The 17085-nt window shown below is 40.1% G+C and overlaps 1 protein-coding gene and 1 long non-coding RNA gene across 2 annotated transcripts in view; one reads left to right on the top strand and one right to left on the bottom strand.

Moving 5' to 3' along the window:
* The window catches only part of SLC9A9 (solute carrier family 9 member A9), a 931015-nt gene that overhangs the window by 487217 nt on the left and 426713 nt on the right, over positions 1–17085 (bottom strand). The gene's annotated exons all lie outside the window — the stretch shown is intronic.
* The window catches only part of LOC149466330 (uncharacterized), a 140039-nt gene that overhangs the window by 13581 nt on the left and 109373 nt on the right, over positions 1–17085 (top strand). Inside the window, exons 2-3 of the long non-coding RNA XR_016312076.1 lie at positions 2854–2951; positions 16084–16202. This is a non-coding gene — a long non-coding RNA (uncharacterized LOC149466330). The remainder of the gene's footprint in view (positions 1–2853; positions 2952–16083; positions 16203–17085) is intronic.

Raw genomic sequence — 17085 nt, 5'->3', positions numbered from 1 at the left:
CTTTAAAGTAGAACTATAGGCAAAAATTTTTTTTTTTTTTCTTTCATTTTGCCTAGAGTAAGGGAGGGTTATAACTCCTGTCAGATTTTTTTTCACGATCTGTGTCCCATTGCAGAGATTTCCCTTCACTTCCTTCCCATAGCCAAACAGTAAGTGATAGGAAATCCTAATCAAATTAGGGGAAATCCTTGGGGACCCCTAGGAAACTAGTGGCCCCATTGGAAAATTTCCCCTCTATTACTTTTCTGGGTACAGCCTACAATTTAGGATTTTCTTTTACTTTTACTTTCACTTTCAATGAAAACTGACAGGTGTACTAATCCCTCTCCATTCTATCCAAAACTATAATGAAATGTTTTACCTATAGTTATACTTTAAGAAGGCTATCAAAATGTTTAAATCTGTATGCTTCACTAGTGAGGCTGAAAGTGTACGTGTAGTAATCCTTTAAATTACTGTACCTAATAAAAGAAAAATACTGAATTTTGTTTTAAATAATAAGTCTTACAGAAATATTCAAACTGTAATGAACCCCCAATATTCACAGAAGACAAAAAAGTTATATTAGCCTAATTTTCAACAATTTTAATAGCTCAGTAACAAAATGCTATATGTTAAAATGAAATTTAAAAACTCTCAAGTCTATGTGATAGCTCTAACAATGCAAAAAGTCAGTGTCTTTCTTTGTTTTTATTGCAAGAGGTTTTTATTGCAAGCATATTCATTATTTCTAAATAATTATGATAAGAAGACACATGCTGGAGGTGACCTTGCCTTCATATCTCACTGTAATTGAGCAGTAACATTATTCCTTATCATGCACATTCCAAGGCTACACCGCTGTGAGCCAACACAATAATGAGCCACAAACCCTTGGCAGAAACTTACATCTCCCACCAGTCTGTAAATCCTGTTACAGATGACACTGGGTAAAGAGCCCCTCACTGAGCAGAACAGTCAGTAAGAAGCAGTCCTTTTATCTAGGTATGATTGCCTGGATATACATTTCACAATAAACTTCAAAAAAATAATTTGATACAATGAGCTGGCAACATTTAAATGTAATAAGACCACAAGAACTACAGAGCTCTAATAAATAATTTATACTGAAAGTGTTTACAAGAAAGGTACTGTATATTGAGCAGCTTTGTACATATTAACTTTAAGGTCAAGAATGGAAAAAAAACTATTAAAAAACAGCTGTATTGTTTACATAAGTGGAATTAATCATCAATACCCTCTGCCATAAATCTCCATAGGAGGTTTGAATCATGCAAAAGGAGCTGCAAAACAAGCTTACTTTGCCGGTCTCTCTTTAGCTATCCTACAGTGCTTTGGGAATTCTCTGACACGTATCAAATGTTTATTTGTAAAACAAAGATGTATTTATAGGGCATAAACTTGGCCCAAACTGTTATTTGCTCTTGTTCCCAGATACCAAATGACAAGTAGGGCTGTGTTTTATTCTTCCTCTCTCCTAAGTGGACTTGTTTTTATAGCCTTATGGAAATCAAGTTGCTAGAATTATATAGAGTATAACAGTATGATATGGAGTATAGTCAATTACTGTGGTTTAAATGCAGTATTAAATATAACAGTGTATTACAACAAAGAACTGCTGACCCTTCAATTGGTATTAAACCCAAAATTGTAATACATTGCTGCTTACCAATCATTAGATGCGACTACCGGTTTTCTTTTTTTTTTAGGCTTGTGTCCCTCTGTTTTCACCCGGTGATCTGGCCAGTAACACACCTCTGTATTAGAGTTCCTCCACTCTGGATGAAGGAGCACAGGGGGCAGACTGGGACAGCAGCATTATCAGTCTGGGGAGAGGGGAGGTCAAACTCCAGCTAATACTTTATTTTCTTATTTACGTATAACAGGCATATAGTCCCTGCCCTCAAGGAGCTTACAGTCTAAGGTCCCTAACTCATATTCATACATACACGCGCCAATTTATACAGTAACCAATTAATCTATCAGCATGTCTTTAGAGTGTGGGAGAAAAACAAGAATACCCAGAGGAAACCCATGCAGATGCAGGGAGTTCATTCAAACTCCAGACAGATAGTCCTGTGGATGGAATTTGAACTAATGACCCTAGTGCTGATAGCCAGAAGTACTAACCACTTAGTCACTGTGCTGCCCTATATATAAGCAGTTACAATAATAGCATTTTTCCTTTTAAGAAAAAGGTTTTGCATAAATAAACTGATCATTGTAGGCACCCCTTCCAGTGCTGAATGGTCTGTCTCATCCTTGTAACTGCACCATCTGCAGGAGAGGGTGTTCTTTTGAAATACAATAGACCTACTGGCCAGATCATCAGGTGAAAATAGAAGAAAGAAAGTCTATAAAAAAGAAAACTTATGCAGCCATTACATCTAAGAATTGGTAAGCTAAAATGTAATAAATGTTTGTGTTAAATAAATGTTGAGAAATATGTAAGCTGCCTCTGATTTAAAAAATGCTAGGTACCTGGTTGTCATTCTTCTTCATGGTCTTTAATAGTTTATGCCAGAAAGTACAAAAGCTCAGAAACAGGTTAGGAAGGGCAACAGACGTAATTTTCTTACTACATACATTTTTAAAGCTGAATTTTAGTCAGGTGTAAAAGTCACATTAATGCAGCTCTGTACTCAATACATCATTACTGTACTTTTTTGTGCAGGCAGTGTAAGTAGCTGAATGTGACATGGCAAAAGCCTCTAGAAGTCTATTGTACATCAGAGCCCAAGGAGAAGCAGCTGAAGGAGCCAATCATTTGTGCAAAGAGTATTTTGACAGGAGGAGAGAGAAGAGTGACAGAGATGAGGTCATAATTGTGCTCCTTTTTTTTTACTTTTCCAGTCACAGGGTGGGGGGGGGACTCCAGAAAAGAATAATGAGGTTCCCTCCCCTGCCAGGAAGGACATTTCTATGCTGCAGTGGATGAGCAGAATCATTTGGTAGGTAAAATGAATCTCATTTACCATATGTAGTTCATCTGTGTATTTAGATGTTTGCATTGAATTCATTTTTTAAAAGAACTTTAGCATACCTCCCAAATTGGGATGGGAACAAGAGTCACCGATTAGCAAAAGTATGTAGGGATAGAACACACCTCTGCCATGCCCCCTTAAAGGAGAATTATACCCAAAAATATATTAGTTAAACCCAGTAGTGCTCTTTTTTTATACTACAACTATTACTTAAACTGGCTTTTAAAATTTCAACAATTAAGAAACTGGATGAATGTTTTAGCATTGTTTATCAACACTTTTAGAAAAATAAAATGTGCATTTTATATACAACTACACTATATTGCCAAAAGCATTGGGACACCCCTCCGAATCATTGGTTTCAGGTGTTCTAATCACCTCCATGGCCACAGATGTTTAAAATCAAGCAACTAGGCTTGATTTTTTGAAAGAATGGGTCGCTTTCAGGAGCTCAGTGAATTCAAGCATGGTACCGTGATAGGTTGCCACCTGTACAATAAGTCCAACCGTGAAATTTCTTTCCTACTAAATATTCCATAGTCAACTGTTAATGGTATTATAACAAAGTGGAAACAACATGGAACAACAGCAACTCAGCCACCAAATGGTAGGTCACGTAAGATGAGAGAGTGGGGTCAGCGCATGCTGAAGTGCACCGAAGTCACCAACGGTCTGCAGAGTCAATAGCTAAAGACCTCCAAGCCTTGTGTGGCCTTCAGATTAGAACAAAAACAGTGCATAGAGAATGGGTTTCCATTGCCGAGCAGCTGCAATGCAAGTGCAATGCAAAGCATCAAATGTAGTGGTGTAAAGCACGCTGCCACTGGACTGTAGAGCAGTGGAGACGTATTCTCTGGAGTGACAAATCACGCTTCTCTGTCTGGCAATCCAATAGAAGTGTTTGGGTTTGGCAGTTGCCAGGAGAACAGTACTTGCATGACTGCATTGTGCAAAGTGTAAAGTTTGGTGGAGGGGGGGGTTAAGGTGTGGGGTTGTTTTTCAGGGGTTGGGCTTGGCCCCTTGGTTCCAGTGAAGGGAACTCTTTAGGCATCAGCATACCGAAACATTTTGGACAATTCATGATCCCACGTTCTTGGGAACAGTTTGGGGATGGACCCTTCCTGTTCCAACATGACTGCTCACCAGTGCACAAAGCAAGGTCCATAAAGACATGGATGAGCAATTTTGGGGTGGAGGAACTTGACTGATCTGCACAGAGTCCTGACCTCAACCTGATAGAACACCTTTGGGATGAATTAGAGCGGAGACTGAGAGCCAGGTCTTCTCATCCAACATCAGTGCCTGACCTTACAAATGCGCTTCTGGAAGAAGAGTCAAACATTCCCATAGACACACTCCTAAAGCTTGTGAACAGCCTTCCCAGAAGATTCAAACCTGTTATAGCTGCAAAAGGGTGGGCCAACGTACGTAATGTTGAACCCTACGGACTAAAACTGGGATGCCATTAAAGTTCATGTGCGTGTAAAGGCAGGCGTCCCAATACTTTTGGCAATATAGTGTATATAGATCAGACCAAAGTGAGGGACACATGAGGAGTAAAGAGGGACAGAGGGAGTTTGTGCCAAATCAGGGAGAGTCTCTCAAAATCAGGGACAGTTGGGAGATATGACTTTATTTAGGATATATGGTTTGCACCTCTAAAACTACAGAGCACTAAATTATGAGTACTTAATATTTGTTTTAAAGAGTAACCTAATGTGTGTGAAAAAAATTATTTAACATACCAGATATCTCGTTTCCTACTTGCATGACTATGCAATTAAAACAATCCTTGCAAAGCATATAACTGAAAAGAGTATTTAAAAAGACTGAAGTGTTAACCTCAGAGGTTCATACACTGAAATTTAAGTTCCAGGGACCAGCATGACTTCAAACTGCTTATTTTAGGTTTGTGTGTTTCCTGTTTACTTCACTCAGTCTGTAAACACACACAGAAGCCTTGGTGTTCTAAGCAGAGCTTTGAGGTTACAGTAGGTCAAAATGGGATGTGGATAATTAGCAGCTCTGTCAAACAGTGTATTAAAAAAACAACATGCAGATTCTAGTAAGTAACTATAACTGCTTTTTACAGTCATGCTAAATTTAGGGAACATCCAGACAAATTCAATGTTTTGTTTAAGGATAGGTTCACCATTCTCAACATGTTACATGTTACACCCGTATTAAGGATGTAACATGTAACGTGCTGAGCAACCACCACCTCACCCCCTGATCTGCCCCCTCCTTGTGACAGCAGGTGGAGGACATTCTCCCAGCACCTGCTGTCACAATTTGAAAAGTTTGCCGATGTTGGGGCTCCACCCAAACAACCGCATCATTCATTCACAAAGAACCATACATATTCCCATCACACACGTTCCTGGAAAGGGCTCTAGGCTACTAGGTGCTGCAGCAACCACCAGCTAGAGACTGGATCATGCATATTTGCCAACAAACCATGGATCTTCAGGTTGATTCCAAATGGTTTTTATTCAAGTATGATCACATCACAAACAAGAGAGTGCAAAGTCCACATGGCCACATCATTCATTCATTCACAGTTCTGTAAATGAATGTCTACAAGTACCGTCAGTCATTGCAGCTGACGGCTTGTAGTTTTCAATGTACTTTGAGGATGCTGGTGAGTGCTATCATAATCTATTGATCTTCCTGGACTTCAGTAACTGCCTGCCCATATCGGAGGCGCGGGCAGACAGTTTGCTGACAGTCTGCAAAAAAAAAAAAAAATGTATTATTATTTTTTTAAAGGTTAAAAAAATAATTTTTAACTTTTTTCAGTGAAAATATTTGTTTTAAATAAATTATGTTTAGTATAATTTATTAAATACCAGTATTTAGAGTATACCATGTAACAAGCTACTAAACAACCCTCACCCCCTTAGTTTATCCCCCTTCCTTCCCCGTAACAGTGTGTGCATGTTCTTCTCCCCAACAGCATTTTTAAATTAGCGCAGCTTCAAATGAATGAACTACAAGTTCCATCTTCCACCGCGAGAAGCAGACTCGTATTTATCAAACTCAAGAGGAGTGATTAGCAGACGCCTAGTCCACTGACCCTTCCTTCAGATCTCCAAATGAAAGCCCATAGAGGAAGAGTTTGCAGGAGCCTGACATTGCACCTGTGATCTATTGATTGTGGGGTCAAATGCTTTGAAGGCTCCTATGGAAAAGAATGAATGCTCATTTGTTTTCCTGCAAAAATAAGTGCATCTTTTTATTCTTAAAGGTGAACTTAGCCTTTAAAGACCATCTCGCACCTCCCTCTCACCTCCCTCTAACTGATTGCTGAAAAAAAAACTTTCTAAATGCTCTTTTTACTTACCTAAAGCTGTGGTACGTGGCACTCCAGTCTGAAGCCTTCTCTCTTCTGTTTACTTCCTTCTTTACGTGACCACATCACTTGCCTGTGTAACGTGGACACTTTTCATTGGCTGTCCAGTGGAAAGGTGCTTTCAGAATGCAGAAGAGGTGTGATGGTTGTGTAGGGGACTGTAGCACTTGGGCACATCTGAAGAATTGGATTTAAGGTCCCACATCCAGAAACTGGACCTGCACAGGGGGGTTTAGAGGGGTAACACTTTCTTTACGGGCAACAAAAGAAAAAAACTTTGCAGAATGGGTTACAAGTGGTAAGAGGGAGGTGGGAGGTCATATTTTGAGTGGGGCCTTATACGCAACCTCTGTAAGGAATGTTCCTGTAATTTTTTATTTATTAAATTGAATGGACTGCAAAAAAATATAAAATGTGTAAGTTCAGACAATGTGCTTGTCAGTTTTATTAACCACTTTCTCTCCCGAGGATTTGCCCCCCTTCCTGACCAGGCCATTTCTTGCGTTATGACACTGCATTATTTTAACTTACAATTGCACGATCATGCAATGCTGCACCCAAATGAAATTTATGTCCTTTTTTTCCCACAAATTGTGCTTGATCACCTGTGCGGTTTTTAAAAGACCAACAATTTTGAGAAAAAAATTATCATTTTGACTTTTTTTCTACTAAACAAGTCCAGTAACAAAAAATTTTAAAAAATCTAATTCTGTCATAAATTTAGGCCAAAATATGTTCTGCTACATGTCTTTGCTAAACAAAATCCCAATACATGTAAATTAATTGGTTTATGTGAAAGTTATAGCATTTGCAAATGGCGGTATATATACTAGTGTCAGGGATCCCGGCTCCGTCTGCCGCAATCGCGGCTCTGTCCCCCGCGCATGCGCATTGGTGGCAGATCACGCCGGGACACAGGAACTAGGTCCCGGCGAGCCGCGGCTGACAGGACGCCGCGCATGCGCAGTAGAAACCGCGGGCGCGCCTCAGGCGTCCAATGACAGCCGGGGGCGCGTCCTAGCCAGCCAATGACAGTGCAGGGCGCACTATTTAAAGATGCCCTGCACTGTCACAAATTGCCGCAAGGTCTATATGTGATCCTGAATACCTGCTCCTGCTGTGACCCTGTTTTTTGACCCTGACTACGCTGCCTGCCCCTGAGATTGACCCGGCTTTGTTCTGACTATTCTACCCGCTCCTGTGATTGACCCGGCTTTGTTCTGACTATTCTGCCTGCTCCTGCGTTTTGACTCGGCTTATCCTGACTGTTCCTACGGATTGATTTACCTGGCTGACCCTGCGTGTGACCCGACTACTCCTAGCCCACCGATTCGGTACCCCGCTTACCCCACGGGGCCACTATCCGTACCACCCTGCTGGGGCCGCCATCCTCTTCACAGCTGGCTCTCCTGGTACCTACATACATCCCCGGAGGCCTCCTCGGCCGCTGGTGGCCCGCTCAGAGGTCGTGACCTGGCCCGGGACTGTTTCAAGTCCATCCCCACCATCAGGGGCCCTGGTGAAAGCACAGCCCGGGCTTAGACCCCACGCTCTGGGTAGGTCTACCAGCTGGCAGACGGAGGGCTCCGCCTGGCGGATCCTAACAACTAGGCTCTTTTAAAATATATTTTAGTAATGGCGGCGATAAGTGACTTATAACGGGACTGCAGCGGGCATTTTGACACTGGGGGGGAACTGGCTTGATGTCACTAACATCCCCAGTGACACCAATACAGTGATCAGTGCTAAAAAAAAAAAAAGCACTGACACTGTACTAATGGCACTGGGCAGGAAGGGGTTAACTTGAGGGGCAATCAAAGGGTTAACTGTGTGCTATTTTACACTGTGCTTTGTCCTGTGCACAGTCCTCCAAAGCAGTGTGCATGAGCCGACAGGAAGGACAACTGTTTTGTTTAACAGTGCTCCTACCCGTCGGAGATCCTTGGAAATCACCAGGCACCGGCGAGTAATCACTGGCCGGGACCCGGTGATTGACAGCCGCGGCTGCGAATGGCGGTACAGGTAAGGCGCGCATGCGCTCCCTACCTGGAAATACAAAATCACGTATATATATGTGATTTTGCACACCTGTGCCACCCTGTAGCAGTACTGCTGCTATAGGGCAGTCGGGAAGCGGTTAACATTCTCTTTAGAAAAGATGATAGTACCAAAATCTTTTGTGAAACCAGGTAACAATCTTTTGGTTCTTGCCGAAGGTATGTTTGGAGTATAAAATCACCTTTTCACACTCACAGATCTGTTCAATCACAAGCAGTGAAGCTAAATATTCAGTAACTTGAGGGTATAGATGATATGCCACTCACCCTTCCTCTAACCCATGTGACACCACTCGGTGCCTTGTAATTGGCCTGTCACTGTCACATGGGTTCCCAAAACAAAGTCCAAGCCCTAGGTGAGCTCTCTTAAGTCAATCTGAAGCTTAACACAGTTTTTTCTGTCCATGTGGCAGAACAGAGCAGTGCAGGATAAAAATAAGGTAAGTATGTACTTCTGGGGATGAGGGTATTTGAGTGACCCTTTTACTTGTCCTACATGAATAGTGCAAAGGGTCACTTTGAAACCTCACTGTAGCCAAACTTGTTTTTCTTTTTGTTTTTTTGTGTTGTATATTGTGGAGAAGAAACGGAACATCTGCTAGATTTATATATCTGTGTCCCCATTGTGAGAATTTTCACATATGTCCTGTTCTTTCTGACTCTATCACTTGGACAGAATTTGAGGAATATTCTCTCCAAGAGAATCACAGGAAGCAACAAAAACTTGTCAAAAGGTTTAAGTCCTATACTTCTCTACTAAAAATGATTCTTATTGTTGTGTCCCATTAAAGAGGTTTTCGCTGAGGTCTCCCTAAAACAGAAACAGACAGAAATAACACAGGTTACGGTACTACTAATACTATCTCCAAATCCAAGGTGGAAATTTATATTTATACATTAGTTACTAAGATAATGGGGTTGATTTACTAATGGAGTAGAGGCTGTTCTAATTATATACCAAGATAAATAAAAAAAAAAAATCTGGATTTTTGCTAGCACATGTTTGGTCTCATGACCGGACAATTTTTTCTTACTTCAAGATATCAACCCAGAGTTTAAGAACAACAGCAGTGGTGTTAATGACACATCACTGAAAGCAGAACTGTGGAACTTTAATTTTTTGTTAGTGAGCAAACACTCTGAAATTTCAATATAACTTCAGTTGCAAATCTGTGATATCTTTTCCTTAATCCATGTTTTAATATATTCTACCTTGTAGAGTCTATTCCACTGTCTCCCCTTAATAGGAGGTGATAAAGTGATGCTACCAGTTGAAGGAAGTAGTATAATTATTGCCTCACAGGAAGTTCTCTATGGGAACAACTTTCATTCTTTGCAAAGAAATGGGTGTTTAATGGGGCAGATCTATACCTATCCTAATTCTTCCTTTCTCCTGCTCTTTTATCATCCATTTAAGGCTTTTTCACACCAGTGGCTGTATTAAAACATAGCCACTGATGTGTGCTTCACAGAGAGCAGTGCCAAAGTGTTATAAGGACATATCACACTGTTTACTTTTTTCTCTATTGAAAAATCACCAAATTACATTTCATTCATATTTATGGACATTGCAAAGTGGTGTATTGTGTCACAACATGCTGCTTGCCTATGCATTAGGGTTGTGTTGGGCAAGTCTTCCCCATGGAGCCCAACGCATATGGTGTGAATGGGCTCTTATTTTTACTTATTCTGCTAAATACTATCAATCAAAGGGAGAACACAAGACATAAATAGGAGGATGCACACTAGTCTGTGCAAAAATGTTCTCTGTCCCTATGCAAAAGAAGCATAATGGCACACTATGGTGTCCGTTTATGACACAGAGAATAGCTGCGATTCAACAGATCTCAGCTATTCTCTGGTCATTCACAGTTTATGACATTCAGGAGATCATGTCAGCCCTTCTCTGGAGATCTGTGTTCTCCCTCCAGATTCTCCAGCCCAGAGCTGGAGAATCAGAGGGACCGAAAACTAAGCAGAGATAATTTACCTCTGTTTAGTAAACTGATCTTTTACTATAATCTCACGAGATTATAGTAAAATGAGCCGTTTTTCAGAGTTTGTACACCGTTCTCCAGCGTTTGGAGACCGTTCTCCTTTCGTTTGGAGAACTGCTTCATAAACTGCATTCACAGGAGAACTGTGTTCTCCGAGAATGCCGGAGAATTGAGCAGCGATCTATTACCGCTGGTTCATAAACGGACACCTATAGCAGCAGTGTAGAATGAATGTACATAGTATACATCTCAACTTGTACCAACATAAGTCCATGTATGTCTGCATTAGCTGAGATGCTACAGACCACTTTGGTGTCCATTTATGACACACAGAATAGCTGAGATTCAGAGGATCACAGCTATTCTCTGGTCATTCACAGTTTATAACACCCCGGAGAATATGTTCAGCCCTTCTCTGGAGATCTGTGTTCTCCCTCCAGATTCTCCAGCCCAGAGCTGGAGAATCGGAGGGACCGAAAACTAAGCAGAGATAATTTACCTCTGCTTAGTAAACTGATCTTTTACTGTAATCTCGCGAGATTATAGTAAACTCAGACGTTTTCCAGAGTTTGTAGACCGTTATCCAGCGTTTTGAGATCGTTCTCCCTTCGTTCGGAGAACTGCTTCATAAACTGCATTCACAGGAGAACTGTGTTCTCCGAGAATTCCGGAGAACTGAGCAGTGATCTATTACCGCTGGTTCATAAACGGACACCTTTGTACTCAGGATCTTGCTTTCAGCACAATCCCGTGTAAATTGTATGCAGGCTGGTGCATGAGGCCAGCTGTCACAAGTTTTGCCATGGATTTTTGGAGTAATGTTTATTTTTCCTATATAATATAGAAGGCACAAATAAGTATATAAACATAAAACTAATAATAATTAAACTCCTATCAATACCATTTTGTAAAATGACCTAATGTGTTTAATGATATTGACAGTTTCTGAACTCTGGCAATTAGCAATTATAAAAAAAAAAACAAAAAAAAAAAACCTTTGATGGCTTTTCTGTCTTTCCCTGAGATTATTTACATCCATCCATCTGGATGAATACTATTAATTATTTTCATTTAATTTAGAAGAGATTACTTCAAATGTCATTTGCATTTTATTTTCATTCCGAACTAAAACTCCCTTAAAATATGCAGCACATAAATGAGTTCATAAAATGACTCAAGCTAAAAAGAAACAGACAGGTTAATACTTTATTAAAAATAATTTGCCACAAAAACAATCCTGACATTTAACTGATTATTCATTTGAAATGCTTGTGATATTATACCATCCGATGTGAAATGCCAAAAGATAGCACCTGGTAAACATACTAAAAAGTCACTCATCAAATCGAAATACCCAGCATGATGCATGGCTGACTCTCAATCCCACACGTAGTCATACTACTCCATGGCAGGAAAGAAATGACTGCTTACATTATCCCATAATTATCTTGCAATATGCCATTATGTTGGCTTACAATCATCTTAAAAAGATTTTTTTTTATTTAATAAAGCTTGGATTTAAAAGAAATTGAGTATAGTTCTGTAAAAAAAAAAGCTATCATATCTATACATTTTCCTAAAATAAAACAACTGTCCACATTTGTGAAATGTAATATAAATATAAAAGATCTGTTATACATTGGGTTGTGTAAAGGATGGGATTTTATGGTCTTCCTACAATAATGGTTACTACAGAACGTCCTTCAATTTCAATACGCACAAAAAATATTTTCATCAATGTATGTTAAAACATGCATTAAAAAACATTTTACACCTCCTGCTGCAGCACATAATAAACTTCACAGTTGGAAAAAATTGCAGTACAGCTAGGGAAATGTCACTAATGGAGTCTCAGACTTAATATAGAACTCTACTCTGTCCTTAAAATACCCCCCCATACTACAACAATAGTACATTTAGCCTGGGCTGGTGCCATGATGCTGCCCCCAGGGGGTGGATCAATGACAGCCTCGGATCAGGGTCATTCAACTTGGAATTTTGGCAAAATTTTGGGGTGGAAAGGAATTACTGTATGTGGATAGTTCTGAGCGGAAGGTGATCACTAAAGCAAAAACTGCCTTTTAGGTGAGTTATTTTATATTTATCCTTTCTTTAAAATATCAGTTGTGGATGGACTGACCTTTTAAGATTAAACTATTAAGAATTATATAGCTTTTGCAGTGAAGGACTGGGTTAAGAAAACAGGATATAAACATCTGTGTATGCCTTTACTTTTGCTAAGTCCACAGTCTGAGGAGGAAAGCCTGTCTCCTGCCAGCATGCTGCAGAGATGGACTCTTACTCCCAAAGTGAAAGCAGTGGTCTCTCTGCAGAGCTCTGACATGCCCTCTAACTTGCAAAGGTTATGCTTCTGGCCTTTTGGGGAGATTTAGCTGTGCTCCACAGAAGGACCACTGCTTTCACACAGGCATCAAGGGTCTTTTCTGTAGCATGGTGGCAGGGGTTAAGCTTTTGTACACAGGTTGTGGCTCCATTTGCCAACAGGCATCAAATGATTTAGCTGCCTTCTGCCTGCTCTACATAACTTGAGAATGTAAGTGATCATTACATATTTTACTGAGCGCCCATTAGGGGGCGCCCTGTTAGTCAGGAACTGACATAGGTTTAGTTAATGGCTTGAAGTTGCTGAGTTTAGTGAGTTTGGTTGTTTTATGCAATGAACATGCTGTATAAAACCCTTCTGCATGGAAACTGTTTGCTGCCTTGCTGAACAAATGTGCTTGAACAGGTCTTTGGTGTCTTGTGCATGTCTTGGCATTTGTATACATCTGTGTGTGCTGATTGTTTCTACTAAATCTCTATATATCTATATAGTTATTTAGTGATTTTTTTTTAAATTGTTGTCACAACAATAACAGTTAACACAGCAGCTAAATTAATTTTTTTCAACAACTTTACAGCTTCATGGATTTGAAGTGCCAATTCTTAAACACAGTAGCCCTTATCACCCAAACAAAATTCACCAGCTTAAAAAAAAATATGGCTATACATTTGGTCATACTTCTCGTTTGGGTCACAGAAGTGCACTTACTTTTGCTCTCCTGTGATGCAGAACCAGCTGACAGCGGGTTATAGCCCATTGTTTGGGCCACCCTATATTCTGGAAGGATCCAAACAATATTGTCAGGATCCACTTAGCGACCTGATTCACAACTGGAGTCAGCTCTCAGCGCACCGCTGAGAGCCAAAGCCTGCTATGCTCGCCCTTTCTCCAGTCCAGCGCTCCAGTGAGCACTAAAAGTGCAGAGCGAAGAGCAGTGACTGAAAGTCAAGGCTCTCCCCTCAGGGCAGACTTAGAACTGAACAATCAGTGGTCATGTGATCGCTCAATTCTCTTGTCTTATTGCTGATGTGGAGCAGCTGCAACATCACATTTTTTTGTTTTTAGAAACCCCAAACTGCTTTAAACCTCTATTAAACCCACAAATTGAAATGTATTATATTGCAGAATACTGATTTCTAAATTTCATAGTTATATTACTTTTCTTTTTATTCTTTATTTTCACCAGGTGATCAGGCCAGTAACACTTCCTGTCTTAGGGTGGCTCTTCAATATGGAGGGGTAATGGAGACACCAGTGGACAATATTGTCTGGAGAGTGTTAAATTTAGATGGACTTTACATAAGCGACTAACAAATAAAGCCTAACACCAGCTAACACATTTTAGGCAGTTAAAGAAACATTTTTTTCCTGTTGGGATAAAGGTTTTAAACAAATAAATAATAGCTGACCATTTTAAGCACTCCTATCAGTGTTAAATGATTTGTCTCCACCCTCTAACTGCTACAGCTTGGACTGCCAAAGGAAGTTGAAAAATAGCAGCAGGCAAAAGAGGTAAAAAAAGTAAGTTACAGGAGGAACTCAGAAAAACAGATTGTTTTGTTAATGTTTTGTCATTTTTGCTGTAAGTACCACTTTGCGTCAGTTCAAGACAAAATTAATTCTGATTACTGCAAGTTACAGCACTAAAAAAGAAATCAACACTTTTTATTGTATAGAACTATTCTAACATGCATGTAAAAGTCCCGTGATACTGTTGCGGGTCCTGCACGGATATTTCTATATGCACAAAATTGACAAATGGAGGTTACCAATCTAAGTTGTCAAGAAGGAAAGGTAGAACCCTGACTGTAATAAACAGTGGTGGGTATATCTTATTTTTCAACGCTTCCTATAAATAGTGTGCATTTGTCTTTTAATTTATTTGCCGAAACTCATGATGTAGCTCTGGAGGATGTTTCAATGTAAGAGAAATTAAAGGGATATAGGTTAACTGCTACATCAATTCTGCTATGCCCAAACACAATGCAACTGATGTTTCCAACCTTGAATGTTCCCAGAAACAAGCATACAGAACTATGACAGCAATATGAGTAAACATTACTAAAAAATACATTTTTTTGGCTAACTGGTACAGATGACCTGTCTGGGGAGAGAGCCTTGCTAAGAATAAATAAAGCAGAGCCTATTCCCCACTGTTCAATGGAAAGGAAATGCTAACAAAATAAATGATTTGTCTATTTGCATTACTGTGGTATCAGATTTATATTTGTAGTTTCAATACCTGCAGCTGTGTACAGGATCAAATAAGCAGGTGCTTATAAATATGTCCAAAAATTGTAAGGTGATATATTTAATATTTAAAAACTGACAGGACCATCTACTGTAAAGTCAATAAAAGAATGATATATTAATATAACAAAATATGTATTTCAACAGGCTGGAAACACATTACAGTGGAAGCTTAGTCAAAAGCTAATTTGTTGATTTGTATATGTGCAGCGTTGCTTGACAGCCCTGGTTTCCATGCGAATTGAAAAGCAGTCGTTCAGCAGTTCAGGTCCGGTTCAGGTCAGGATTTAAAGATATAAAATTGAAATCAGGTCTACAAACTCATGTAATCCACACCTGAACTGGATCGCACTGCTCAAAATTTGGACAGGACTCTTTCAATCCACACTGAATCCACACTGCCAGTATGTGCAGTACAATGGACATACAGTATGTAAACAGGCACCATAGGAAGCAATGTTATTTCACATATCATGCGGATTGGACACGGTTCAAACCTGTCCGGTCCCATGATCAGCTGTCAGCAGCAGGTTCAATGTAGAGGAGGGACAGTCGACAATGGATGCCTCCTAGCAAGTCTATGGGTGACGTCATCTCCAAAGGCATTTGCAGCCATTGCCGCTGGAGAGGTCATGTGAATTGACCGGAGCAGCTTCAGATTAGGTAAGTATACAGGCCTTATATTTGCAGAGTTAGATAAAATAGGCTTAGAATGGAAGTGGGAGTAGGTTTAGACTCAGTTAGTGTTTGACTAACCTTCCACTTTCAGGTTGAAAAGTAATTATTCAGTAAATACAATTTGATTTAGATTTAAATTTATCCATAGAGTATATTACACTCCACGGCGCTTGGCTGTGATATATCCGGATAGATCGGCCATATGCCCTCGCTGTGATATGGAGGTGGGCACGTTTCTTCATATGTTTTGGGACTGTTCCAAGCTTATCCCCTTCTGGGTAGGGGTGCTGGATATAATTAATGCTGTTAGTAAACTGTCTATTTCCATGGATCCGATAATTGTGTTGCCATGTCTTTTGGACCTCGTGGAGACATCTAAGCATAGTTGATTGTTTGTCTTCTATGCTTTTTACTATGCTAGGATGGAAATTTCGCTGAAATGGAACCAGTTGGCTCTGTCGACCGTCTCGGGCTGGAAATCGGCAATCAATGGGGCGCTTCCACTATACAAACTTACTTATATGAGCCGTAATTGCCCAGGTAAGTTTAACAAAATATGGGCTTGGTGGGTGGAGGTTCAGGGCCTAACGGTATAACCATTGAAATATTTCCTTGCGGGTATGTCCAGTTTGTGCTGTTTATTTGCTTGGTTATTGTTTCTACTTATGATTTGCCTTTTCTCCTTGCCCCTATTCCCCCCCCCTCCTTCCTCTCCTCCTTTCCACCCCTTCCCCTCCCTTGGAGGTTTTCCTCCTCTTCCCCTTTTTCTTTTTTCTCTCCCCTTCCCCCCCCCCCCCCAAGTCACCCAGGATGCCCAGTTGACTCGGTATGATCTTTGGTGTGGAAATGTCATATGTATTGTATTGCTACTGCTTGCTATAGGTTTGCCTGTTCTTATGTAACTTGCTTTGTTCTACTTATGCACAATTTCAATAAACACATCTGTTAAAAAAATACAATTTGATAAAATTGGTGTGGCATATCTGTGATGTCCAGATGTCATTGAACACTATTTTTTTTTATTTACAAGCAGAAAGAGGATGCAAGTGTTACAACGGTTGCTGTGCAAATACACACATTCTGTACTCAACATAGTTTTTGCATTGTGATCTTTAATTTAAACCTGGGCTTTGCCCATGTGGTGCACAGCAAACCCCTGTATGAGCTCATAGTCACTCCAGACTTCAGGCTCTCCCCACCACCATGTGACACCTCTGGGACAATTACCAAGCCTCAGTGTTTGTTGCATGTGTCTCCGTACCTCGAAGTACATTGTAATTACCTTTTTCCCAGTGGCTGAATGAGTGAAGGGAAGTGAAGGTGAGTATATGTTGCTGTAGAGGGTGGGATTAATGTTAAGGTATGTTCCCAGGCTGATATATAAAAAAAAAACTAGAAGTAAATTGCAGATGTTGTCAATAGC

The sequence above is a fragment of the Staurois parvus genome, unplaced genomic scaffold (genome assembly GCF_062004578.1).
Source record: "Staurois parvus isolate SC_StPar_1 unplaced genomic scaffold, SC_StPar_1.0 ptg000131l, whole genome shotgun sequence".
NCBI lineage: Eukaryota > Metazoa > Chordata > Amphibia > Anura > Ranidae > Staurois > Staurois parvus.
This window is presented reverse-complemented; position numbering and strand designations above follow the sequence as displayed.